This window comes from Mastigoproctus giganteus, chromosome 6 (assembly GCF_048544385.1).
Source record: "Mastigoproctus giganteus isolate SK-2022 chromosome 6, ASM4854438v1, whole genome shotgun sequence".
Taxonomy (NCBI): domain Eukaryota; kingdom Metazoa; phylum Arthropoda; class Arachnida; order Uropygi; family Thelyphonidae; genus Mastigoproctus; species Mastigoproctus giganteus.
The window spans coordinates 144483310-144509805 of NC_143580.1; the positions used below are offsets into that span (position 1 = coordinate 144483310).

The window sequence follows — 26496 nt, forward strand, 5'->3', positions numbered from 1 at the left end:
AAGAAGATTCTGAAAATGTATTTATGTTTTTTATATCAGTATTATTCATTTCACCATAATAACGTAAACCATACAATTCCAGCTATCGGTATTAGCATTAGTAGAGGCATTTGATGCAAGAAAGCAAGCTTATGCAGCATGAGCCAAAAAAAAAAAAAAATTATAATAATAATAAATCAATAAATAAATAATCACTTCCACTTCACCCCTCTATTCGTTCGAAATACCTGTCCAGCTGAGCCTTAAACTTATTTAGGCTATCAACTTCCACGACAAGGGATGGAAGTTTATTCCACCAACCAACCACCCGCTGGCTAAAGGCAAATTTCCTCATGTTTATCCTACATCTGTCTTTTCTCAATTTGAATTTATGCCCTCTCAGGTATTATTCTGAGCAAGAGGAAGAATCCCATCAGCATTGAGCATGCTCAACCCATTCAAGGCTTTATACACCTCTATCAGATCACCTCGCCGGTGCCTAGTCTCCAGACACTGTAATTTGCAAAACTTAAGCCTTTCTTCGTAAGAGCACCCCTTTGTTCCATTCACTAATCTTGTTGCCCTTCTCTGTACTCGTTCCAGCATCTCTACATCCTTCTTGAAATGAGGCCTCCACACCTGTATACAGTACTCTAGGTGTGGTCTGACCATTGCCTTATACAAGGGAATAATCACCTCCTTATCCCTGCTAGAAAAATTCCTATATATCATCGACAATACACCCTGAGCTACTCTTGCAGCCCTTTTCAGGAAAAGATATTATCAGGTATTATCGCAAATGCAATTAGATCGAGTTTACTACCAAGTTTATAACAGACTCCACTAGCAGGAACGCAACTGGAAATTGTGCTTTAGTAAAATGTGGGCTAGTGAGGTGTTCATAGTGTGTCTCTGCGTTTACGGTGTTGTTTATTCAGTTGCTACACGCATGTAGCTTTGTTTATGTGTATCAAGCATGCTTCCTCATTTTGTAATTGTGCTTTATTCCATAAAAATGGGTAAAATACTTAAAAGGTGCGAAAAGGAAGTGTCCTAGAAGACACTACAGATTCAGAGAGAAAAAGAAAAGCAATATCGATACGCAGAGGCAGACTGGGTCAAAAATTCTTACCAGAGAAAATTTGTAGTGGCCTCATACTAGCATTTATGGCCAAAATCACACCAAGGTTTCCCCCAGTAAGGCTTATGATCAGTTCGCCTCTGTCGATAGGGAAAAAATATGAAATTGTGAAACGCTTTGAGCGAAATGAAAGACCATGTGATATTGCACGTGCTAGAGGCCTAAATGAGGCAACGCAGAGAATTACAAAGAATGCAGAGAAAATAACTTTCATAGCAGGAACAACTCAAAGTGTAATTAAAATCCATTAGATTAAGACAAAGAATTGGAAGAGATGGAACGGCTGTCATCTGTTTGGATAGAAAATCAAACAAAAAACAAATTTGCTTACGACAGAAGCAAAAGCATTAGCAATATTTATTACATACTACGGATGCATTTCTTTTCGTGGAGAGGGGGGGGGGTATCACCTTTCCTAATGGTTGTTGCCATGGTAATGTTTTGGTTATGTGTGTTCAATCTTGGGTGGTCAGCACCTAACCCTATTTTTTCCATATGGCCTGTTGTTTATATTGCATGATTTTACATTGCACGAGGGTTTCTAGGAACACAACTATCATGCTATACGAGGACTGACTATACATTGCAGAAAGGTTTCTTTTAAAATCCAGAACATCATCATCATCAGCCATTTTCAATCCACTGCAGGATGAAGGCCTCTCCAGCAACTTTCAAGTTCCTTCTGTTTTGTGCAATGACCATCCATTTACTACACACAAACTCGTGAATTTCATCTATCATCTCCGTGTTGTCTTCCAGGTTTTCTTCTAGCTCCTCTTGGGTACCATTCTGTTATTTTCTTAGTCCATCTGTCATCATGTCTTCGAGCTTTGTGTCCTGCCCAAGACCATTTTAGTTCTTTAGTTCTGATAAGAATGTTCTTTACTTGAGTTGGCTGCCTAATCCATGTGTTTCTCTTCTTATCTAACAGTCTGATTCCCAATATAATTCGTTCCATTCTTCGCTGTGTAGTTCTCAGCTTCTCTTCCATTCTTTTGGTGAGTGCTTAAGTTTTACTTCCATAGGTCATGGTGGGGAGTATACATTGGTTCATTATTTTACGTTTCAGACAAACTGGGATATTGCTCTTCAGTATGTGACTATATTTCCTGAATGCTATCCATCCAAAATTTATTCTTCTCTTGACTTACATACATTTATCATTATTACAGCTAATGACTTGTCCCAGATAAGTATATGACTCCACCTTTTCAATTACTGCCCCTTCAATCATTATGTCCCTTTCTGTGGCATACTTGTTCATTATTACTTTTGTTTTAGCCATATTCATCTTTAGTCCAAAATCGTTACTAACTGTGCATAACTGATTCAGATTTTCCTCTAATTCTTTGGGATCGTGGCTTATGGCCACAATGTCATCTGCAAATCGTAAATGGTTTAGATACCTCCATTCACATTAACTTCTTTCTGCAACCAGTCTAATCTTCTGAAAGCTTCCTCAAGGGCAGCAGTAAACAGCTTCGGAGATATTGTGTCTCCTCCTCGAACTCCTTTCTTGATTTTAAATTTCCTACTGTCTTTGTCTAGTCTAATAAAGGAGGTAGCGTTCTCATATTCTATGCCTTGTCTTTTCAGTGCATGAAATATTGCCTTATGCTGTAAGGAGTCAAATGTCTTTTCATAATCCTCAAATGCCAGGCATAATGGTGTTTTACATTCATTTGCCTTCTCCATTAGCTGTGATATTATGTGAAGGTGATCCATAGTTGAGAATCCTGTCCTAAAGCCAGCTTGCTCTTTCAGTTGATTCTCATCAAGTATTCTTTCTAATCTGTTAGTATGACCCTTGTGAACAACTTGTAGATGTGGGATAACAAGCTAATTGGTCTATAATTTCCAATTTCTGATTTATCTCCTTTCTTATGTAGCAAAACTATGAATGCATTATTCCACTGCTTAGGCATCAACACCTTTTCTAACGCACTTTGTGAAAGCCTTGACAGTTTGTGTTGTCTCTTCCTCCCAATTTTAACAAATCTACAGTAACTTCATCTTCCCCAGGGCTTTCTGATTCTTCATTTTCTTCAATGTATGTTCTACCTCATCAGGAAGAATATCGGGTATGTCGTATGTGTTGCTAATTTGTGATCCACCTTCCCCACTGCTGGCATCATTCCCTCGCTCCTTGTATAATTCTCTATAGTAGTCTTCTGCTATTTGAATTATGCCTTTTCTGCTATTTGAATTATGCCTTCTCTGCTATTTATAAGTACACCATCGCTCTTCTTCAGTTTCAGTATCATTTGTCTTTCTGTATTACTTCTCACAGCTGCTGATTTAAGTCCTTTGTTTTCCCTTAATGCTTGTTCTACTTTTCTTCTGTTAAATCTTCTTATGTCCTCTCTGAGTCTCTTTCTAATGGTTTTGCATAATTCAGTATACTCAATTTTCTCCTTGTCAGTGTTTATCTTGCTCTTCTTTTGTCATCTTCTGTTCATCACAACAAGTGTTTCTTGACTAATTTTTTCTTCTTTGGATTTCTTTTTCCCTATAGGTTTCTTGGGCTTTATCACTTTCAGAAAATTGTAATATTCCTCGTCGATATCTTGGTCCTGAGCAGTTTGCAGAAGCTCAAACTTGTTCTTAAGTTGCAGTACATACTGCTTTTTCTCCTCTTCTGTTATCTCAAAGACCTTTGTATTATTTACTCGAGTCAGTTTTTTCCTTTCCTACATCAAGTGTACATCTTACCATTCTGTGATCACTTCCAACATTTACCTTATTCAGGACGGTAACATTCACAATATATCTTCTGTTAGTGAGGATGAAGTCTATTTAATTAGTTGTTAATCCATTTGGACTCTTCCATGTCCACTTTCTGTTCACCCTTTTCTTGAAAAAAAAAAGTGTTCATTACTAACAATCCTTGAGATTCTGCAAATTCCACAAGTCTTTCACCTCTCTCATTTCTTTCACCAATTCCAAAATTTCCTACAGTTCCCCTTTCTGCACTGTTTTGTCTTTTTCCAACCTTAGCATTGAAGTCCCCCATAATAATAGTGTAGTGGGTTTTCTGCTCATCTAGAAGACTCCCAATTTTGGTGTACATTTCTTCAACCTCTTCATCATCATGGCTCGATGTTGGTGCATAAATCATTATAACCTTTAGCTTGTACCTCTTAGAAATCTTGAGTATTATTCTTGACACCCTTGATGTACTTTTGAATTCCAAAATGTTGTTTTTTAAATCTTTATGGACCAGAAACCCAACTCCACTCCTTTCACTGTCTCCATCGGTGTACAGTAGATTTCCACTTGATAAACTTATAAGTGATTCATTTCTTCTTGTTTCAGCCAAACCAATGATATTCCAATTCACATTTTCTAATTCCTTTTCCAGCTCTAATATCCTGTCTTCACCGATGAGCGACCTTACGTTGTAATAGGCCAAGTTCAGTTTCCGTGCATGGCAGCCTGGTTATATACCCGGAGATTCTTAGTATCCTCTGCTTCCACTCTGATCCTCTAGCTGCCAAAAGAGGGGGAGTGAAACCCACTGGGGACTGAGGGCCATTTGTTTCATCATGCTGTCATATGCTGGTGGGTTTGGTCTTTTCCTCTTCACGCTGACCAGGCTTCTTGAAGAGAACCACTCTACATGTTCGTTGCCACCTAAGTGACGTAACAGAGCTTACCATCGAGAAGATGTGCACGAGTGGATTTTAGGGAGACGGCCAACCGGACTTCTCCTAAATCTTCTGTAATAGAAAGATATTCAATCCATAACACACAGAATACCAGTTTCCCTCTAAGCCCGCAGAAACAGATCCAATAAAATCCAGAACAGATCCAATTAAATAAATAAATTTCTGATTTTTAAACAGTATTCATAACATTTCTGAAATCCTGATGGAAATTCTGTTTAATATCTGGAAACATTAAGAATATTAGGAAAGAAGTCATCTTTGAACTCCAGAAATACTGATGTCATCAAATTTGCCACTGACTGATCTTATATAAAATGTATATCCTTGGCCTCACAGACCTTATGCCTCCAATCATTCACTGTTGATGGCTGCACAAACCAAGTGCACCACCCCTCATCACAACCACCTGACTCTAAGCAGGATCAGTGATCTGCTATGAGGTGACATCACCATCATGCAATGATAGCTGTAAAGCTTCCCCAGCCACTGGATGCAATTGAACTGATAGGTATAAGTATGTTAAGGGTCAGACGGCTCCGGGGATTTGTCCCATCTCTGCATATGTTCTATGTATCGAGTGACAGTACCCTGTCTATGCCAGAGGTTTAAAAATAATGTATGGGTCATGTGGTATGTAGTTTGTTGTGCCCATTGCTCATCCGGCCTGTGGGCAGCTGGGCCCCTAGTGGGACCCTGCATTACCATACCTAGCGAAGGGGATGCCAGCCGGGTGTACCAAGAGACTAATTATACTCTGGCAGGACATGCCAGAGCATACCCAGTTTTCTTGCAATGAGGATTTGTTACCATGTATAAATATAGTGCAAATGCATCAGAAATACATAGCTATATCTGAATAAATCAGAATATTGGTAAAACGGCATCGTTTTAGGTTATATCTCATATTGTGAATACCTTCACAACGAGTTGCCATGATATTGCACTACTTCGAATAAGTAATGCTTCACCTATGGAGAAGACTAATGTTACTTATTCTCAGATGGAAGAAGGGCCAAATAGCCCTGAAACAGTGCCGTCTGGGTGGTGGTATCCATCTGAGAATAAGTAACATTAGTCTTCTCCATAGGTGAAGCGTTACTTATTCGAAGTAGTGCAATATCATGGCAACTCGTTGTGAAGGTATTCACAATATGAGATATAACCTAAAACGATGCCGTTTTACCAATATTCTGATTTATTCAGATATAGCTATGTATTTCTGATGCATTTGCACTATATTTATACATAGTCTAGACTCCTTCATAGCTTGAGGCTTATGCCCTAAACGCTTGAGTCTAAATACATGATACACCATCAGGCATCTCTCATATTGTGGAGTTACTTCATAACTGTTTTGCCATCATTGCATCACTCGGGTACCTACCCACCCACCGAAGAAGGGCCAAATAGCCCTGAAACGGTGCCGTCTGGGTGGTGGTATCCATCTGAGAATAAGTAACATTAGTCTTCTCCATAGGTGAAGCGTTACTTATTCGAAGTAGTGCAATATCATGGAAACTCGTTGTGAAGGTATTCACAATATGAGATATAACCTAAAACGATGCCGTTTTACCAATATTCTGATTTATTCAGATATAGCTATGTATTTCTGATGCATTTGCACTATATTTATACATAGTCTAGACTCCTTCATAGCTTGAGGCTTATGCCCTAAACGCTTGAGGATTTGTTACCAATAATTTCATCTATTGTTCAGATTGTATAGTTCCTCATTTTGGTCACCGTGGCCATCAACTAACATAGAAACTATCCTATAAAAATTATCACACAGAACCTGATCCATCAAATTTGTATTTGTAACAATTTGTAACAATCACATGTGTATTGTGGCTGTCCTAGAACTGCATCTTGATAATGAGTTTTCCCAGCTCTCTCTCTCTCTCTCGAATATATCCCATTAAGAAAATATAGCTCCAGAAGGATGCTGAGATGGATCAATATGAGATGGAGCTGGCAAGTCTAACAGAACAGAAAAATACGGCATGTGAAAGTTACCAGCAATCCTACCAGAAGTGGCTCATGACTCTGATATTTGGGGGTGCTGCATCTTAAAATTACATTCAATTGCCTTGGTTATAAGACATGTAGACATACAGTGATAATAATAAGCAAGTTAAAAATACTACAAAATATTAACTAGACATTTACCATTAACAGACTTAAATCTTTTATTTAAAAACAAAATCCATTCTTTGGTTTTTATTTGTTGAAAATAGATTAACTTTTTTATTCAAGTTTGGTGCACTGTTGATGAAGCTTTTCTCTACTGAAAGCATTGCTTGAGCATTTAGCCTTTCCTGATTTAAAGTGCTCCTTAAAAATGTTTTTATTATTTTTAATATCGAAAAATGTTTTTATTCTTTTTAATATCGAATGGAGCGTTCGGGCTCTGAAGTAGTAATTGGAATGGTCAAAAGAAGAACTTTTGAGTTTTGTAAGTTCACCAAGAACTTCAGCTAGATTATTTTCTGAGATAAATTTCAGCAAGTCAGTTAATTTTCAATAATTGTGTAGATCACGTCTGCTATAGAAAACTTGTAATTCCATAAGAGGTTTTCTCTTTCAATCATGGGATATGCCTCAGTAGTCTCCCGTACTTCTTCCATGGACATTTTCGTATGAAAAATAACAAAGTTCTCCTTGTTAAATAATGCAGCAATTAATTGCTTTATAAAAGAATATCTCTCACCTATGTCAACACTTATATAGTGACATACTTCCTTTCGCTTCAATCATGAGTGTTTTTGATGGATTTTCACAGTACATCGAATTTCTGATTTTTAGAATAGCATTCTTAAAGTTTCTTATATATTCATGTATTTTAACTGCCTCAATTTCTCGAGATTGCATTTGATTATAAATAACTTCCATGTAAGGCATTATCTGATGGAAAAGTTCTAACCAGAACTAGAATTTTTCATTACTCAAGATGTGCAAAATTCTGAAATAGTTGCTTCTGAAATAGTGCTTCTGAAATAGACTTATCTGCATTTGCTGTCACTTGTAGTTCCTCCATGCACTTTTTTTAAGGAGTCAAAATTTTCATAAATTCTGTTCACGGTGCGTATATTGAAGTTCCATCTTGTAGGGGAAGATTGGGCAACACGGCTGTCCACATGCTTTCTGAGAACAGAGAGACACTGTGGTGATCTCGAGAAAAATGTTGGTATTGACATTAGGTTCGAAAAGAACATTCTTGAATCTTGGGTACTACCTGCTGCATTCTCATCATCAGATTCAGTTGGTGGCAGGGTAGTGAATAAAATTTGAATTTTTATACACTTCTTTTTATTTTAGCCTGAACTCCCCCTTTCTTGCCTTTCATCACATTTGTGCCATCAAATGTCTGAGCAACCAGTTTTCGAGTATGTCCTTCGAGGATTATGTCTAAATGATCTAGAATGCACTTCAATATTCCGGCTGCTGTTTGGTTTTCCGGAGTGAAAAAACCCGAAAAACGATCAAAAATGTCTCCATTCAGTTCATATCTCACAACAATTACCATTTGTATATGTTCTGAAACATCTGTTGTGTCATCAGCCATGACAGCTACGAATGAAGCTTCTTTAATTTCTCTTTTTATTTCATCCCAGCATATTTTCACCAAACAGTCAAGAATATCATTCTGAATAGTTTTTGAAATGCCTTTAAATGCTGCATTACTTTCTAAATGGTTCTTTAAATTGGAATCTAATGTACAGGCAAAATTTATTAATCCTCTGAATACTCCTGGATTTTTAGAATCATCTTTTTCGTCATGTCCATGTAAAGGAATTTCAAACTGTCCACAAAATTTAGTGCAGTCTATTATTTTAGACAATACCTCACGATTCTTGGTAACTTTTCTGTTATGTTTACAGATTGAAAGTCTGTAGGCCTCACTAAGCTGTTCTTTAATATTTACGCTTCCTAAAAGCGATAGTAAAATCACATTATCAATATGTTTCTTTGAACTCTCATGTTGTTGAGTTTATTCTTTCATTCTGTTTATGTCTGTAAAGCCACTTTTTTTTTTTATCCAACATTTTTAACTTCACAACCACAAAGCCAACTTTTCCTTTGGTATCATTCAGTTTTAAAACTGCGAATTTATTTCTTATTATTACTTATTCCCCACTGAGAAATTTGAATCTTTGGTGTGGGGCGGCCTTCTTTTTCAATGGCATTTTTTTTCTTGGATAGATAATTATGAAAAACTAAGTTACTGAAGTTTATTCACTGTCACGCGATTTACTTCATGGGGAAGCATGGAGGCCATGATTGAATCAAATTTCACAAAATCGTGTGTCTTAGAAATAATGTTTTACTTACATATCACCTCATAATATAACTTCTACTTACCAAGTTCAAGCTCAATTCGCAATTAAGCTGTAATCCCATTATTACACTGTTGAATGTTGAGTATTGACTTAACACTAATATTATTTAGTTACTTAATGGGAATTCAGGCGAATAACAAAAAGACACCGACATTGAGGCTACACACCCATCATCGTCAACGATGAAATCTGCACTGTGCACTTTACAGTGACTGATTTGTTTCACCTATAAAAAATGTATATTGGCAAGTTGCCAATGGCAACCAACTACCAGATATTCATTGGAATGCAAAATGTGTCACTGCCTGGCGCATAAGGCCTACAGTTACTTAAACTTCAAAGTTGGAAACAATTTCGTGTTTTTATTCGTTTATTATTGAAATGATTACTAGAAATAGAGGATGTGCATACTATATGCGGGTCTTGTTAATAAAAATATTCATTGCGTTGGTTTGTTCTTCACAAAATTTCATATAACTCCACTGTATATCTAGATTTAAATAGCTGGGGGTGCTGCAGTGCCTATGGACGAGCAGTCACTGAATCCTACCACATAAAAGGTTAGAATGGCAAAGGCTGAGTATGAGGAAGTACTGGCTAAAAGATCAAAGAATGGGAACGGGGAGTTTTTCATGTATGTAACTACAAAGAACAAAAAATCAGACTGGATCCTTGGATACTGGGTGTGGGAAAGTCTTAGATAACCCAAATTACATTGATGGAGTGAATAGGTACTTTGCATCAGTCTGTAATGACAAAAGACCCTTCATCGTGAGGAGAGGCTGAAACATATGAAATGGCAGATATGAAGTTCAATACAAGCAGATACGAAGTTCGATACAAGCAGATACGAAGTTTTCTGAGCAGTGTAAACAATAAGCCAGGAAAGCCCATGGTGTCCTTTCAATGATTTATCAAACAACCTGCAGAGATGGGAGCTCATAGTCCCACTGTATAAGGCAATTGTTAGACTGCAGTTGGAATACTGTGCCCATGTATGGAGACTTCATCTGAAAAAAAACCGGAGTTCTCAAAAGGGTCCAAAACATGTAATTTGCATGGTGAGATTGGCAAAGCAACGTATGAAGAAAGACTAATTATGTAGGCCATTTATTTTATTAGCCCCTCTAAGAGGGGTTAATAACAAATGTAAGCAAAATTTATACTGATAAAAAAATTCCAGAACTAAGGGCCATGAATTCAAATTACAAGGGAAGAAGTTTAGACTACATTGTAGAAAGTTTTGTTTTACACAGTGAGTTGTTGCTTACTAAAACAAGTTGCCTCCACAGGTAGTTAAGGCTGATAGTTATTCAAAAATTCATAGGTCTACTGGACAATTACATAGGTGAGGAGGGAAGCACATAATTTGTCTATTTTCATATCTACTTTTAGACATTTATTTATTTTTTTTTTGTTGTGAGATTCAGTACAAGAAGCCACAGAAAAAGTCTGGCTTCCTTGCACTATACTGCTAATACTAATTATTATTTATGCATCTGTTAATTGTAAATATCTAGCCTAAAGGCCAGAAAGAAAGAAAACATCTGGAACACTATTGAATTTGTCCATTTTTACAGAAAATCTGCAATAAAGTCTCTCTCTCTCTCTCTCTCTCTCTCTCTCTCTCTCTCTCTCTCTCTCTCTCTCTCTCTCTCTCTCTCTCTCTCTCTCTCTCTCTCTCATTCCCTTTAACTGGGCAGTATTGGTAGGTCCCTAATAAGTGACCCTCAAAAATAAGAATCCCGCATTAGAATCAATGATGGCATATGAACCCTCTTTTCAAAACACCAAAACCTTAGCAGAACAGTATAAGGTAAAGTTTAACACCAATATTTACCTTTTGCACAATCAGCCTTTCATGATACATGAGCTTAATGGGACTTTATTGAGAACACACAACAGTGCTGCTGATCCACCCCCTATCTATAACATCATGTTAGAACAGTTGGATGAAATAGCATTGAATTCTATGTTGATTTTTTTGTAATTGAGTGTTGTCGGAAAACTTGAATTTGTAATCTTGGCGGCATTCAGTTGTTTAGCCTTTCTGAAGCCTGGAACAGATGAATCCAATTAATTAATTATTGACCTGTCTGTTTGTCTGGCTCTCTCTCTCTCTCTCTCTCTCTCTCAAGCGATTTTTTTTATGGTTTTTGCAGATAATTTGCAGGCATCAACCTATCAGGTGAACTGCCACTGGTTTTTTTTTTTAAACTATTTGGCTTTTTGCTTGCACAACAATGGCACGGTACCAATGCTTTGTTTATAGTTTCAGGTCCTTTTTTTAATTCACCCACCAGTTCAATAAATATCTACAGTCCCACCACAATTTTTTTTATAATGACTTCTTATTGATTTCATATAGCGGGGATAAGAACACAAACTCAATATCTCAAGATGGACACCAACTTTGAAGAAGCAAACAACATGCATAGTTTCAAATTTTGCACACTTTGAAGAGCACCAAAGTTGAAATAAATATTGAAATAAACCTGAAAATTGAAATTACTAACAGTATCAAACATACACAATGTGTTTTTATAATTTTATAAATAATATTTACTGTGAAACTTCCCTTTAACGGACAGCCAGTGGGAATGAAAATTTGTCCGTTAGAGAGAAGTGTCTGCTAACAAGAAGTCTGAGGGAGAAAAAAAAAAAAAGAAAAATCGTTAAACGTTTAATGTAAAATTAAATTAAATTATATACAGATTTTGCACAATAATTTTGTAAATAATATACATACAATTTTGCTATGCATATTATGACTTTATCTTAAGAAAAATACATACAGTAATCACTTATTTTCTTCTGCACCACCTTCTGGCTGATAATTTTGTTTTCCACATTTGTTTGGAGTGAAGAAACCATCGAAAGTCCTTCAGTATCTTCTTCAGCGGTGAAAAACATTTTTAAATGATTGATTTGTATGAGTGCTTCTTCTATTTTCATCGGTGGTTCGTCGTTAATGTTCTTCGACAGAATGACCTCCTTCCATTTCTTCATCCTCATGAGAAACTTCTTGAAAAATATCGATGATAATGTCGTTGATATCTAGAGAGCACCATCTTCCGTAGTGAGGTTCGAGTCTATATCTTTGTAGCCAGGGTAACTTGTAGCTGAAGTATCGTACATTATCAATAGATGTTGAAGTTCTTGTTCTTCTTGGTGCTCCACATTGCTGTTCACAACTTCAATTTTTGCATTTGAGAAGCCAGACTTTACAAAACAGTTCACGACAATTTGTTTTCTAATTGCGTTTACTGAAGAGGAAATCCATTGAATCGCATCTAGGATGCTGATTTTGTTTGCAAGGTCACTCGCACGTTACATCGTTCATGTTTGCAATGAGATGTCTTAAAACATGTTTTCTGTAGTGAAGTTTAAAATTTTTTATTATCCCGTGATCCAAGGGCTGACACTCTGCAGATGTGTTTGGTGGCAGGAAAATGATTTGAATGTTGGACAATTCAATGTGCGGGTGAGATCCAGCATTATCCATGAAAAGAATAATTTTTCTGTTTTGACGAATCATGTTTTGGTTAAAGTGACTTATCCATTCACTCATGATATCTCGTGTAATCCACGCATTTTTATTAGACTTCCAGTAAACATTCAAAAGATTCAACTTTATGCCCTCGAAACAATGAGGATTTTGTGGTTTTCCTATAACAAGAAGTTGTTCAAAGTCTCCCAACATATTTGTACACAATAGTACAGTCAAGCGTTCCTTAGAAATTTTTCCACCCTGGCACTTTGTTTTTTAGACTCATTGTTTTTTCAGGAAGAGCTTTAAAAAAACAACCCTGTTTCGTCACAGTTGTAAATATCCTTAGCTTCAAAATCATGACATAAATCTTCCAATTTAACGGTCCACTCTGTTACAATCCCAGTATCAACAGATCCACCTTCATCACTTACGGTTTTCCAAGAAATTTTATGCCGAGTTTTGAACTTGTCTAGCCATCCCACAGAAGCTTTGAACTCATTTACTCTAATAGATTTCGCAATCTCCAAAGCCTTTTCCCTAATAATAGGCCCATTAATGGGAATTTTTTTAGCACATGCGCGACAAAACCACTCATACGTAACATTGTCAATTTGAAGTCCAACAGTTTTCGGGAATGATTTTTGAAAATGATCATTTCCGTGTTGTCAAAATTGTTTGAGCAGTTCATTTTTTTCCTTTAGGATGTCGCTTACCTGCGTCTTCCTGATTTTGAATTTTGCAGCAAGATTGCAAACACTATTTTTTTGCCGATCATGTGCATTAATGAGTTCGACTTTATCTTTTAAAGTTAAATATTTACGAGAAGACATTGTGCACTTCACACGACACTGAACAAAACTGAAAACTGAAACTCAAAAGACGAAGGGCCGACCAAATTCCCCCCCTTCCCCTGCACACACCGAATTCATCAGAAGTTTTACACGTGCCTTAAAATTCTTGAAAAAGGGTTTAGAACCGCGACGTAAACCTTGATAAAATTCAGGGAATCGGAAATAGAAAATAAACACACTATTGAGGCAATAGGTTGAAGAAAAGTTCCTAGCAAAAGGGCCGTAAGCTCTCCCGCAGTCTGTTATGGGGAGATCAAATTAAGTGCTAATCTAAACAAAACAGTGCAAATTGCCTGTCTGCATCCGTTACAGAGAATGTCCGCTAGACAGAAGCTGAAAACACGTTAAAACCAATAGAGGTGAGTTGGGGAATTTGAAAATGTCTGTTTTACAGAGATGTCCGTTAAAGAGAGGTGTCGTTAGGAGAAGTTTCACTGTATATACATAACAAGGAGAAATATACACACATGCACACGTTTGAAATTTCACACACCCAATGATCTTTTAAATTGTAAAATGGATGACACAAATCAACTGTTTCTAATTTTTGAATAAAATGGAGGGGTTTTTTTGCAATTTTCAGCAGAATCGGTTCTTTTTTTTTTTTTTTTTTTTTTTTTCAAATAAAAAGGTGTAAAATATATAGCATTACAATATTTTCAAAATTTTTATTAAAACTTAAACAGGATGTACTAGTACTGCAATCTATTAAGCAAAGATGAAATATTGTCACTTAATCAGAATTCAAAAAACCCAGTTTCAGTTTCCAGAAATTGAAAAAAAGTTTATTTATACTTAATTTAATATTAACAACTATATTGATTTTTTATCAAAATATCCACCACAACATTATATCACAAAAATTAATCATTCTGGTGATTAATTTTAGAAGTGTCTTGACAAATTTCTCTGTACAATGAACAATGTACAGAGAAATAGAGTGGGCTAGCAAATCAGAATGTCTTATAATGGGGGATTTTAACTTCCCAGATATTGACTGGAACTTGCGGATTGGTCACTCACACACTAGTCAGACTTTTGTGGATTTATTGGATGATTGTTTTCTGCAGCAGCATGTTCGAGAGACAACCATAGAGATTTATCAGCAGTGATCATTCGTGTATTAAGAATTTGCAGATGAAGGAACCACTGGGTGGCAATGATCACAGTGTACCGATGTGGGATTTACTTCAAGATTTAATTACCATCAGGGGTAAAGGAAAGGGTTTTTGCTTCCTTAAAGGTGAGTACAGTGGTCTCAGAAAGTTTTTAAATTCTGTATAGTGGGATCAACTGACGATGTTACCAACAGTAAATTCTAAGTGGGAAACATTCAAGGAATTAATCGTGGAAGCTACTAAAAGTTTCATACCTATTAAGAAATATTGTTCAAGGTTTAGGCAAAAATGGTTAGCAAATTAACTAATGAGACTCGTAACAGAGAAGAAAAATGCATGGGATGCATATAATTATCAAGCGACTCAGAAGCCTATGGCAGATATAAGCTAGTCTGTAATCAGGTCACAAAGGAGGTTAGGCAGGCGAAGGCAGATTACAAGAAATCCTTCGCAAAAGATGCTAAGAAAAACAGCAAGGATTTCTTTACTTATATAAACTCTAAAAGGAAGGGATGAATCTGACTGGTCCACTTGACATCGATGGTTTGACTGTTGATGATCCTGCTCAGATAGCAAACAACTGAATGAGTATTTTGCATCTACATTCACACATGAGGAATTATTAAGGTTTGAAAATGGCAGAAGGTTATCAAATTGTAGCAGGATACTTAATGATTTTGTAATAACTGAGAGCAAAGTGGAGGAGAAATTGTTGAAGTTAAACATAAGAAAGGCATCTGGGGTGGATGGGATCTATTCAGTTATATTAAAGGAGAGGGCAAAGCAACTAAGTAAACCCTTAGCCATAATTATGAGAGCATCATTGGACTCAGGGGAGGTTCCCACGGACTGGAGATGTGCAAATGTATCCCCAATTCACAAAGGGGGATCGAAGGGTGACACGAGTAATTACAGACCAGTTAGTTTAACTTCTGTTCCAGGTAAAATAATGGAGTCACTGGTTAAAGATGCATTGCAGGATCATCTAGACAAGACTGCAGCAATAATTCAGACACAGCATGGGTTTGTTCAGGGAAAGTCTTGTCTGACAAATTTGATAGGATATTACAATGTGGTTACAAAGGAACTGGATGCAAAAAATAATTTTGATATCATATATTTGGATTTCAGGAAAGCTTTTGACACTGTTGCGCATGGAAGACTATTGTACAAATTGGAGCAGAATGGTATTAAGGGTAAGTTGCTACAATGGATAAAAGGATGGTTGAGTGGGAGAAGACAGAGGGTGGTAATCAATGGGTGCTGCTCTTCGTGGACTAATGTTTTTAGTGGTGTCCCACAGGGTTCGGTGTTAGGTCAACTGTTGTTTTGTATATTTATCAATGATATTGATGAAGGTATATCAGGCTTAATGTTGAAGTTTGCAGATGATACAAAGATTGGCAGGGTTGTTAATGATAGTAATGGCAGTGTGCTACTGCAACAGGATCTAGATAATTTGGGCAGATGGGCTAAGAAGTGGCAACTGAAGTTTAACATTGACAAATGCAAAGTACTGCATATGGGTAGAAGTAACCCCAGAGAAACGTACCAACTGTGTGGTACTACACTTACGGTGGTAGAAAATGAAAAAGACCTGGGAGTAATTGTGCAGTCAGATATGAAGTTTTCTGAGCAATGCAGACAGGCTGCCAGGGCAGTCATGGGGTTTTGTCAATGATATATAGGAATTTTGCTAGCAGGGAAAAGGAGGTGATTGTCCCTCTGTATAAGGCAATGGGTCAGGCCATGCCTTGAGTACAGGTCTGGAGGCCTCATTTTAGGAAGGATGTAGATTTGCTTGAGCGTGTACAGAGAAGGGCAACAAGACTGGTGAGGGGAATGAAGGGATCCTCTTACCAAGAGAGGCTTAAGGTCTGCAAATTGCAGTGGCTGGAGACTAGGCACCTGCGCGGTGATCTGATTGAGGTGTATACGGCCTTGAATTGGTTGAGCATGCTGAGTTCTGATGGGATCCTTCCACTTGTTCAGATTACGAACCTAAGGGGGTATAAATCCAAATTAAGAAAGGACAGATGTAGAATAGATGTGGTGAAATTTGCCTTTAGCCAGCAGGTGGTTAATTGCTGGAACAAACTTCCATCTGTCGTTGTGGAAGTTGGTAGGTTAAATAAATTTAAGGAGGAACTGGACAGGCGTTTGAAGGGAATGGTGTGATTTTTTTTTGGCTGATTCTGCATAAGCTCATTCACTTGCTTTCCTGCATCACATACTACTACATACTCCATGTGGCCTTGCTATTCCTATATTGTACTGGGTGGTTAGGTGGGTCACTATGCCATATACAAGGTTAGACACATTATGCTCACCTCAAGTGTTGAATGTATATGGCTGTCCGACATGTGACCTTTCGTTGGTTGTATGGCCACTGTTGAGTCACAATGAACTCATGACACCACAGAATGGAAGGAATTAACCATGTTGGCTGTTGTCAAGATTACTGACACCTGTACACCTTGGCTCCACAATCATTCCACATTCAATGTTAGAAAGATCTCAACCCATTCTTCCTCTCAGACACTCAAAAACTGATCACCATGTGTGTGAGTTACGAAGTGTGGTCAAGGTATGTTTGTTTTGATTGCAGTCTCCAGGGTTTCCCCTATAAGTCGCAGCAGCATCTGAAAGGCAAAACCAAGGCTGGCAAGTATGTATGTAGGTTGTTGTGTTGAGTGCCAGCACCTGGCGACTTCACAGCCAGGGGGTATGGGACACCTGGTCTCCTGACCTTGGCAACAAGGAGGTGCACTAGGGACTACAATTCAGGAAGTGACACATAGGGGGAATATCAGAAAATTCTGAAAACCCCAATAAGAAGAGGAGCAGGAAGATAGCTTGAGAAGTATGGGAAATGAGGAGGGACGAAAGAGATAAAAAGAAGATGATAAAGAAAGAGGCATCCCCCGGAAGATGAAGAGAGAAGATCATAATTAAACTAAAAGAAAGTCAACATTTACATCTTACAAAATATATACAGTCAGTTCTGCTTTAATGCGGTACGTGTGTTCCTAAAACACTCTGCATTATAGCATTTTGAACATTAAAAACAACAGGGCTTGTGGGAAAAATAGGGATGGTACTCCGCGTACCAAAAAAAAAAAAAAAAAACTTCTAAATAATTTTATATAATTAAAAAATAAATATTTATTTAAGATTAGTATATTAATATAAAATAAATAAATATTAAATATTTGTTTAATATTTATTTGCCAACACAAAAATCACATTATATTTGCAAAGTTCCCTAATACATCAGTCACGTTGGGGCAAATTCACGTTATAGCAGAACTGACTGTACATCCATAATCAAGCCCTGAGAGAAAAAGACTGATTTACTGCCTCCACAAGACATTTTATAATGATATTTCAACTTGCAATTTTACATACTAAACGTCCTAAATCTGTCCCTTAGCGAAACAGCCAAGATTACTGCTTTCACTAGATATTTCTATATTTAAACAAGATAATTCAAAAATCTTAATCACAGTTAAAACTTTATCTGAAAATCAAAGGAAAGAGTGTTCACCTTAGAACCATAACATAATTACATGATAACAAGAGAAACTGCTTCTACAGGGATGGGTTACACTTAAATAGAAAGGGTGCAAGAATATTTGCTGATGCTATCGAGGCAGTGTTAGGTGGGTCAGAAAACTGTTAGCTTGGGGGGGGGGGATTCAAAGGCTAAAAGGTTAAAAGTAGATGCAGGCAGAGATGAAGGTGAATCTTGCACTAATTCTATTAGAATAAGCAGCAGCCTGGAGTGAAGGGGTGCTGGGGGTTTCAGTTGGATGACTGGATGATTGTTTTCTGCAGCAGCATGTTCGAGAGGCAACCACACTCTTGACCTGGTTATCAGCAATGATCATTCTTTATTAAGAATTTGCATATAAAGGAACCACTAGGTGGCAGTGATTACAGTGTACTGATGTGGGATTTACTTAAAGATAATTACCATCACAGGTAAAGGAAAGGGTTTTTGCTTCCATAAAGGTGAGTACAGTGGTCTCAGACAGTTTGTAAATTCGGTACGGTGGGATCAACTGACGATGTTACCAACAGTAAATTCTAAGTGGGAAGCATTCAAGGAATTACTCGTGGAAGCTACTAAAAGTTTCATACCTATTAAGAAATATTGTTCAAGGTTTAGGCCTAAATGGTTATCAAATGAACTAATGAGACTCGTGACAGAGAAGAAAAATGCATGGGATGCATATAAATTTTCATGCGACACATATGGCAGATATAAGCTAGTCTGGATGCAAGTCACAAAGGAGGTTAGGCAGACGAAGGCAGATTACGAGAAATCTTTGACAAAGGATGCTAAGAAAACCAGCAAGGATTTCTTTACTTATATAAACTCTAAAAGGAAGGGAATGAATCTGACTGGTCCACTTGATATCAATGGTTCGACTGTTGATCCTGCTCAGATAACAAACAAACTGAATGAGTGTTTTGCATCTACATTCACACATGAGGAGTTATTAGGGTTTGAAAATGCCAGAAGGTTATCAAACTGTAGCAGGGCACTTAATGATTTTGTAATAACTGAGAGCAAAGTGGAGGAGAAATTGTTGAAGTTAAACATAAGAAAGGCACCTGGGGTGGATGGGATCTATCCAGTTATATTAAAGAAGGCCGCAAAAAAAGTAAGCAAACCCTCAGCCATAATTATGAGAGCGTCCTTGGACTCGGGGGTCCCCACGGACTAGAGATGTGCAAATGTATCCCCAAATTCACAAAGGGGGATCGAAGAGTGACACGAGTAATTACAGACCAGTTAATTTAACTTCTGTTCAAGGTAAAATAATGGAGTCACTGGTTAAAGATGCACTGCAGGATCATCTAGACAAGACTGCAAGCAATAATTCAGACACAGTATCGGTTTGTTAAGGGAAAGTCTTCTCTGACAAATTTGATTGGATATTATGATGTGGTTACAAAGGAACTGGATGCAAAAAATAATTTTGATATCATATATTTTGATTTCAGGAAAGCTTTTGACACTGTTGCACATGGAAGACTACTGTACAAATTGGAGCAGAATGGTATTAAGGGTAAGTTGCTACAGTGGATAAAAGGATGGTTGAGGTGGGAGAAGACAGAGGGTGGTAATCAATGAGTGCTGCTCTTCATGAACTAATGTTATTAGTGGAGTCCCACAGAGTTCGGTGTTGGGTCCACTGTTGTTTTGTATATTTATCTATGATATTGATGAAGGTATATCAGGCTTAGTGTCGAGGTTTGCAAATGATACAAAGGTTGGTAGAGTTGTTAATGAGCAGTGTGCTACTGCAACAGGATCCAGAAAATTTGGGCAGATGGGCTGAGAAGTAGCAACTGAAGTTTAACCTTGACAAATGCAAAGTACTGCATATGGGTAGAAGTAACCCCCAGAGATGCGTACCAACTTTGTGGTACTACACTTAAGGTGGTAGATAATGAAAAAGACCTGAGAGTAATTGTGCAGTCAGATATGAAGTTTTCTGAGCAATGGCAATACAGACAGGCTGCCAGGGCAGGTCGTGGGGTTTTGTCAAAGATAGATTGAATTCTGCTAGCAGGGAACAGGAGGTGATTGTGACTCTGTATAAGGCAATGGTCAGGCCACGCTTTCAGGTCTGGAGGCCTCATTTTAGGAAGGATGTAGATTTGCTTGAGCATGTACAGAGAAGGGCAACAAGATTGGTCAGGGGAATGAAGGGATCCTCTTACGAAGAGAGACTTAAGTTCTGTAAATTGCAATGGCTGGAGCCTAGGCACCTGCAAGGTGATCTGATTGAGGTGTATAAGGCCTTGAATGGTTTGAGCACACTGAATTCTGATGGGATTCTTCCAGTTGTTCAGATTATGAACCTAAGGGGTCATAAATTCAAATTGTGGTAAGACAGATGTAGAATAGATGTGCAGAAATTTGCCTTTAGCCAGCAGGTGATTAGTTGCTGGAACAAACTTCCATCTGTCATTGTGGAAGTTGATAGGTTAAATAAATTTAAGGAGGAACTGGACAAACATTTAGAGGGAATTGTTTTGTAAATTTTTTATTTTTTTGGCTGATGCTACATAAGCTCATACACTTGCTTTCTTGCATCACATGCCACTACTACTGCACAACATAACTTTAACATACTCTTCCTACACTTGAATAATCTTTCAGAAAACAAGGAGAAGCATTAAAATTCTACTTATTCATGAGAAAGTTCGGCAGTTCAGCATAAACAACATAAACATTTGTCAACAGCTGCAATTCATTTCTTATATCTACATAATATGGGCAATCAAAAATTAGATGTTCAACAGATTCAAGAGCACCACACTGACAAAGAGGAGTATCAGACAGTTTCAATGCAAACAGTTTAGAATTTATACTTCCATGTCCAGTAATCAGAAAGATAGGGAACAGGAATAAACCAAGCACGTTGTTTTTTATAGTCAGAGACTTCAAGTAAAAATTTATGTTGTTCTTCCTAGTCCAGAATGCACCCAATAATTTTGCCACTACCTGGAGAACTCCAATCTAATTCTTTTAATATCATCCTCCTCCTAAATGTCAAAATTAACAGTGAAACCTCTCAAACTAAAAGGAAAAGTTTTCCTTCTGTAATATAGAAAGTAATGTACCATTATTTCATATTGTATTGGGAGTCAGTGACATAATACCTACAGAAGACACAGTTCTACAAGATCTTCTGGTAGTTAATAAAAAGAAACACTGCACCCGTGTGACATACTTTTAACCATCCAATTTACACTTCAGAGAACCCCAGCAGCATAGCAGACAATTGGAATAAAAATACATGTGTAATACAAACCAAGAGTAGAAGACTTAATACCATACAAGTTTCTAGTTAACTTAATTTTACAAGTTAAATGTTTTAATTTTCTGCAAAATAAATTTAGCATGGCTAATGAAATTAAGCTGATCATCCAAAATGATACCAAGGCATTTATAAGCTCTTCTTATTTTAATTGTTTCCCCATTCAGTTTAATATTAGGAGGTTTGTTTGTTGAGATTCTGTTGAAAGGGAATCAAACTTAGATTCCCTTTCAACAGAATCTGCTTCGTCTTATCAATAGAGATCTTCAGTTTGTGAGTAGAACATATATTAAGATCCTCTAAGGTATCATTCACCCTGTTTTCCAGATCTAATCTAGAATTTAGAAAAAGTAAGATAATAAGGTCATCAGTGTAAGCAACTTGAAGGATGTTGTCTCGATCCACAGAAAGCCACCTATCATGGACCATGTTCCAGAACACAAGGCCCAGAACGGATCCCTGAGGACTCCAGTAACAGACCTTGAGACAGAACAAAATCCTGAAGAAACCAAAATTTTCCAATCACTAAAGTAATCTGCAAGAAGGCAGTAGATAGGAGCAGATACCTCGGCCTCCCTGAACCTCGCCAGGACACTTTGAGACCATACAGTGTCAAAGGCCCCTTTGAAGTCCACAAAGAGGCAGAGGACATATTTTGAATCAGAATTCTGGATAGAATTTAAGATCAAACAAATAGCATCAAGGGTTGATTTTCCATGTATAAATCCAAATTGATTTTGTGCATTCAAACCTTTGTCCAGATAATATTTTTTGAATCGGAATACAATTAATTTCTCAAGTTTTTCCTAGGATCAGCAACAGAGCAATAAGTCTATAACAGGAAGGGTTGTTTGGGGGTTTATTATAGCTTTTAAGAAGGAGCTTCAAATGTGCCTGCTTCCAGGGCAAAGGGAAAACTCCATCAACCAAGCAAGTATCAAGTAAATTTGAAATAATTTGAGAACAAATCCACCAAACTCGTTACAGCTACTTCCAACAAATCCAGACCAGAGCACTTTCCATCCTTCATGGAAAGAATTGCAGTCTCAATTTCATCACATGAAAATGAATCCTCCTGACTAGAACCTTGGTATGTTAGATGCTCCAGATGCATAACAGTCTGAACAAACCCTCCGGAGGTGGGAGATCTTCGCGAATAATACCATCTAAAACAGCTTTGATAGATTCACACCAATCCAAGGTTTCTGAATTACCAAGACAGACAGAAGAAAAGATACCCCAGGATGGATCTTCTTATATCAGCTGTTCCTGACTTTGAGCCTTCACTAGCATTACAGACCAATCCATTTCTATGTGGGGGGGGTTTCCAATGCAAAGCCAACTTACTTAGTGCATAACATTAAGGACATTATATTGATGATGTCATTATCAATATAATGTCCTTTCGATATAACCATTTTTCTCATTCACCTAGGTGGGTAGCTGTAAAGAGCTTCGACTGTATATGCAAGTATACAAGGTTTGACAATTAAATTTCAGGACTGATACCACTGCATGCATGTCAAAGTACACAAGACCATAAAGCAGTACATCTATGTTACTGCTTCCCTCTGCAGTGCTGTCTATGTATTGTAAATCATTTGAACAAAGCTGTATTAGAGGCATTGTGTTATTAAAGGCACTTTGGTTGTGTTAAATAATGAAACAAAGAGCAAGGAATTTCAAAAGTCCTCTTCAATTATGGCTGTAGTTAGCTGATCTCAGGTGGAAGCAGGAGTACCACAAGTTATTCTTGTTATTCTGAGTTTTCTAGCATGCCAAAAAAGCTTATCAGCCCATGAAAACACATATACAGACATTATATGCAACAGCACAATATGGTTTAAGTTGCTGATGTGCCTAAAAATGTTACTATAACAACTAAATTTTGTTTCAAGTTAGGAAAAAGGGTGAATGAACCCTAAAAATTGATATAACAATTCTATGGTAGTGATGGTCTAGCTCGCTCGTGTGTTTTTTTGGGTTTAAAATATTTCAAGATGGGTGTCGTGATCTGGAAAACATCAAGCACTGTGGCCATCTAACAATACTTTGAACTAGAGAAAAGGTTGAAAAAATTCACACATTGATTACATCTCATCATCGAATAACAGAATAACTTCACATTAACAGAGAAACGATTTACACAAGTCTGAAAGATGTGGACAGACCAAGGATCTACACCAGGTTCAGGCTGCTTAACTGAGAAACACAATTTGCTCATACCTAAAGCATGTGAAGAGCTCATTCAAGCTGTTGAATGAGCTTGAAACTCCTTGCTTGATTCGATTGTAAAAGATCACGAGTCATGCTGTTTTCAAAAAAATCCACAAACAAAGCCAAACAAAAAAGTATGGAATGGCAATAAACATGCTCTCTGAGGCACAAAAATTTTTTTTTCAAAAACCAAAAACCAAAGTGATGTCAATCACTTTCTTCAAAGCCAAGGAAATCACTCACAAAGAATTTGTTCCACCAGACAAAACAGTGAATAAAGAGTACTATGCACAAAAAAGAATGTATTGCATATTGCAAAAGCTTTGGTTAAAATAATTCAATGAGTTAGTTTCAAGAAAAAGGAGCTAATTCCTGTTGTATAACAGTGTCTGGCTGCATTGTACATAGTTTACCAAGAAGCTTTTGGCAAAATGTAGGACTGTGGAGCTAAACTATCCTCCCTTATTCTTCTGATTTATCACCACTCCTGACTACTAATTGTTCCCTAAAATCAATTCCATGCTGGAAGAATGACAATTTGACAGCATAGAGGACATTAAAAAAAAAATTAAAGCATGTGTACCCTGTACGCACAAAAGATGTTTTATGTGAAAACATCCTTGGCTTGGAAGAGATTAGCAAAATTCATTTGTAAAATAGTATGATGTCACAATCATACTTCCTGCAGTTACTACTGCAGGAGGTATGATTGTGACATTGAGACATTCCCTTGCAATCATGGTAGACTTCGCTGGGGCCTTTGATCGACTATGGTGGCCCAGTGTTCTTCGGAGACTTCAGCAATCAAATGTTTCCAACAACCTATACAACAGTTTAAGGTCATATTTAACTGGTAGAAAAGTCCAAGTTACCAACAGATTCCAGACGTACATCAATCGAGGCTGTCCGCAGGGCTCTGTGCTTGGCCCTTTCCTCTGGTCTATTGTCCTGGATGAGTTCCTGGGCATGGACCTGGGAAGTGTTGAGCCCTTGGCCTTTGCAGATGATCTTGTCCTTTTGGTATGTGCTAACACCAGGGCAACCCTGGAGAAAATGGCAAATGGATCACTGGTAAAACTCCAGAACTGGGCAGCCCTGCACAACCTTACCATTTCAGGAGAGAAAACAAAATCCATACTCCTTAAAGGCAGGCTACAAATCACAAGACCACCTACAATAAAATTAAACTTTACACCCATACGGCTGCACACTGAAGTCAAGTTCCTAGATATCTTCTTAGACCTTCCACCACCACCTAAAGTATCTAGCCAACAAAATTCAAAGGTACAGTGCTATGATAAGGCGAGTCAGCAGGGCAGACTGGGGGCTGAAGCACAAGGCTCTTACTCTCATACACCAAGCAGTATACGTGCCAATTGTGTGTTATGGTGTCTCCATCTGGTACCGAAAAGCCATCCTAGCAAGAAATAAACGTAAGCTGGATTCAATCCAGAGGTTCGTGCTCCTTTCAATTTGCAGGGCATGCCGCACTGTCAGCACCCCTGCTCTGCAGGTATTAACTGGATGTCGGCCACTATACTTAGAAGTGGTTAAAAGAGGCTTTTTTATCATTTAAGGAAGGGAGTTCCAACCCAACTGCTTAATTTTCAACTTGACGCCACAAACGGTACCAGGCAGGAAAGACAACGGATAACCCAACACCTACAAGAGATATGGCAACATGACTGGGACACTACAACAAAAGGGGCCATCACAAAAGGATTCCTTCCATCTATAAGTTCAACTCACCCAGAACCTCCACCCTGGTTTTCGCCTGGCCTCCATGTGACCTTTATCATCACCGGCCATGGATCCTTCCAACAAAAACTGACCACCATGGGAATCGAGAATGATCTACATTGCCACTGCGGCGAAGAGGAGTCCTGAGGGCACCTCATGTATGAGTACCCCAGCTACGACAACATTAGGCTTAAATTCCTCACCACAATACAGAGAAACCCTCGCAATCAAGAATTCACTCTGCTACTCGAAGAAGATACCTATGTGCAGGAAACATTTGCACTTAAGCAAGCTAAGATTGCAGAACTCAGAGCCCAAGAACTAAACTGGACCGGCGTGGGATAACTCTCCATTCCCCCCAGAACAACACAGACATGATCATGCTAACCCTAATAGAGTAGGACCTATTGCAGGCACCATCCAAGGTACGGGATTTAAAAGTCATCACAAACCCAAAATGGGTAGGATATACTGCTGGCACCGATCTAGGTACGGGATTGCTGGCACTATACCATTGGTAATTACACAGGGGTGCCTGTTCCCTGTGACTTTTAAACCCACACCCTTTCCTATACTTTGTCTAAACTAGGGTGGATTTATTCTCCCCTGTCAACCCACCCAAATTCATTCCCCCTCCAATCCCTCTTCTTCTATGCCCCTCTCTCTTATTTTTTTAATCTGTTACTTTATTTACTTTTTTTATTATTATTATTTATTTTTTTATTTATTTATATAAATATATATTTTTTTTTATTTTTTTTTTATTATTATTATTTATTTATTATTATTTTTTTTTTTTTATTTGGTCTCCGTCAGGAAGCTCAGGCAACCCTGGTGGAGGCCAGGCAGATTATAATGGGCAGCCTGTCTCACCTCCCAGTGGTGGCGGGCAATGTAGGGTTCCCTTAGGGGCCCTGCAGCTAAGCAACAGAACATAGACAGAACAACAGAACATAGCACTACTCTGTCACAAACCAGACACCACACTTTTTCTGGCTTTTACAGAGATTCTGTAATTCTTCACAAAGTACCATGGTGCAGATGTGGGAAACCACCGGTGGCACCTTCCACAAAACACTATGCGACATTGAGACTACATCTGCACAATCA

The 26496-nt window shown here is 37.8% G+C and overlaps 1 protein-coding gene across 1 annotated transcript in view; it reads right to left on the minus strand.

The window, feature by feature from the left end:
- The window catches only part of LOC150084631 (lysosomal-trafficking regulator-like), a 686318-nt gene that overhangs the window by 611059 nt on the left and 48763 nt on the right, over nt 1-26496 (minus strand). The window lies entirely within an intron of this gene.